The 2500-nt window shown below is 55.4% G+C and overlaps 1 non-coding gene across 1 annotated transcript in view; it reads left to right on the top strand.

Moving 5' to 3' along the window:
* Positions 1-1978: 1978 nt before the first annotated feature.
* LOC144431635 (small subunit ribosomal RNA) overlaps positions 1979-2500 on the top strand; it is a 1810-nt gene continuing 1288 nt past the window's right edge. Inside the window, exon 1 of the ribosomal RNA XR_013480197.1 lies at positions 1979-2500. This exon is cut by the window's right edge and continues 1288 nt beyond it. This is a non-coding gene — a ribosomal RNA (small subunit ribosomal RNA).

Raw genomic sequence — 2500 nt, 5'->3', positions numbered from 1 at the left:
TCGGTGGCTGGCGGGCGAGAGAGTGCTGCGTCGCCGGCATCGGCGTCGAAAGAAGCCGAGCCGAAAAAAGTTAAAGTACAAACGTGCAAGCATACTAACCTAACCCTAGGTAAGGCATGTCAGAGCGAAAGACAGTAATTTCAAATGAGCCAAGAAAGAGCGGTGCGGGGCCGGTCGGAGCGCACCCTTTTCTCGGTGGCTGGCGGGCGAGAGAGTGCTGCGTCGCCGGCATCGGCGTCGAAAGAAGCCGAGCCGGAAAAAGTTAAAGTACAAACGTGCAAGCATACTAGCCTAACCCTAGGTAAGGCATGTCAGAGCGAAAGACAGTAATTTCGAATGAGCCAAGAAAGAGCGGTGCGGGGCCGGTCGGAGCGCACCCTTTTCTCGGTGGCTGGCGGGCGAGAGAGTGCTGCGTCGCCGGCATCGGCGTCGAAAGAAGCCGAGCCGAAAAAAGTTAAAGTACAAACGTGCAAGCATACTAACCTAACCCTAGGTAAGGCATGTCAGAGCGAAAGACAGTAATTTCGAATGAGCCAAGAAAGAGCGGTGCGGGGCCGGTCGGAGCGCACCCTTTTCTCGGTGGCTGGCGGGCGAGAGAGTGCTGCGTCGCCGGCATCGGCGTCGAAAGAAGCCGAGCCGAAAAAAGTTAAAGTACAAACGTGCAAGCATACTAACCTAACCCTAGGTAAGGCATGTTAGAGCGAAAGACAGTAAACTCGAATGAGCCAAGAAAGAGCGGTGCGGGGCCGGTCGGAGCGCACCCTTTTCTCGGTGGCTGGCGGGCGAGAGAGTGCTGCGTCGCCAGCATCGGCGTCGAAAGAAGCCGAGCCGAAAAAAGTTAAAGTACAAACGTGCAAGCATACTAACCTAACCCTAGGTAAGGCATGTCAGAGCGAAAGACAGTAATTTCGAATGAGCCAAGAAAGAGCGGTGCGGGGCCGGTCGGAGCGCACCCTTTTCTCGGTGGCTGGCGGGCGAGAGAGTGCTGCGTCGCCGGCATCGGCGTCGAAAGAAGCCGAGCCGAAAAAAGTTAAAGTACAAACGTGCAAGCATACTAGCCTAACCCTAGGTAAGGCATGTCAGAGCGAAAGACAGTAATTTCGAATGAGCCAAGAAAGAGCGGTGCGGGGCCGGTCGGAGCGCACCCTTTTCTCGGTGGCTGGCGGGCGAGAGAGTGCTGCGTCGCCGGCATCGGCGTCGAAAGAAGCCGAGCCGAAAAAAGTTAAAGTACAAACGTGCAAGCATACTAACCTAACCCTAGGTAAGGCATGTCAGAGCGAAAGACAGTAATTTCGAATGAGCCAAGAAAGAGCGGTGCGGGGCCGGTCGGAGCGCACCCTTTTCTCGGTGGCTGGCGGGCGAGAGAGTGCTGCGTCGCCGGCATCGGCGTCGAAAGAAGCCGAGCCGAAAAAAGTTAAAGTACAAACGTGCAAGCATACTAACCTAACCCTAGGTAAGGCATGTTAGAGCGAAAGACAGTAAACTCGAATGAGCCAAGAAAGAGCGGTGCGGGGCCGGTCGGAGCGCACCCTTTTCTCGGTGGCTGGCGGGCGAGAGAGTGCTGCGTCGCCGGCATCGGCGTCCAGAGAAGCCGAGCCAAAAAAAGTTAAAGTACAAACGCGATGCTAATGAGCGAGCCGTTGTCTCGACTAATATGTAGGGGGCGTTCGATCGAGCGTCTGGCTTGAGCGCTTGTCGGCCTAGCAGAACGGTCGCATTGTTATGCCCGGGTTTTAGGCACCGCTGCAGGCGGCCGGCAGAGCTCTTGTTTGTGCGAAACTGAATGGATCGAGCCCGAGAGAGGGCGAGCAAAGAAAAAACGCAAATCGCTCCGCCTGGCACTGCCGGCGAGAGCGTGGACGTCGCGGCCAGCGACTGTCGAAGCTGAGTACGGCCGCAGGCGATCGCCTCGGTCTTAAACGAATGCGACGAGCACGCGCCGGGCGGCCCAGCAAGGGCCGAGCGCAGCTGTCGCAGCTATCTGGTTGATCCTGCCAGTAGTGATATGCTTGTCTCAAAGATTAAGCCATGCAGGTGCAAGTACGAGTTCTCGTAAAGCGAAACTGCGAATGGCTCATTAAATCAGTCTTGGTTTATTTGGTCTCGTAAGCGAAGTGGATAACTGTGGTAATTCTAGAGCTAATACATGCATTAAGCGCCGACTTCGGGAGGCGCGCTTTTATCAGATCAAAACCGACCGGGTTTGTCCTGTGACGTTTGATGACTCTGGATAACCACGCGGATCGTACGGTCTCTGCACCGACGACGTATCATTCAAGTGTCTGCCCTATCAACTGTCGAAGGTACGCTACGTGCCTACCTTTGTGATAACGGGTAACGGGGAATCAGGGTTCGATTCCGGAGAGGGAGCCTGAGAAACGGCTACCACATCCAAGGAAGGCAGCAGGCGCGCAAATTACCCATTCCCGACACGGGGAGGTAGTGACGAAAAATAACAATACAGGACTCTAACGAGGCCCTGTAATTGGAATGAGTACAT

Source organism: Styela clava, chromosome 13 (assembly GCF_964204865.1).
Source record: "Styela clava chromosome 13, kaStyClav1.hap1.2, whole genome shotgun sequence".
Taxonomy (NCBI): Eukaryota; Metazoa; Chordata; class Ascidiacea; order Stolidobranchia; family Styelidae; genus Styela; species Styela clava.
The sequence above is the reverse complement of the archived record's forward strand: the minus strand, read 5'-3'. Positions and strand labels throughout refer to the sequence as shown.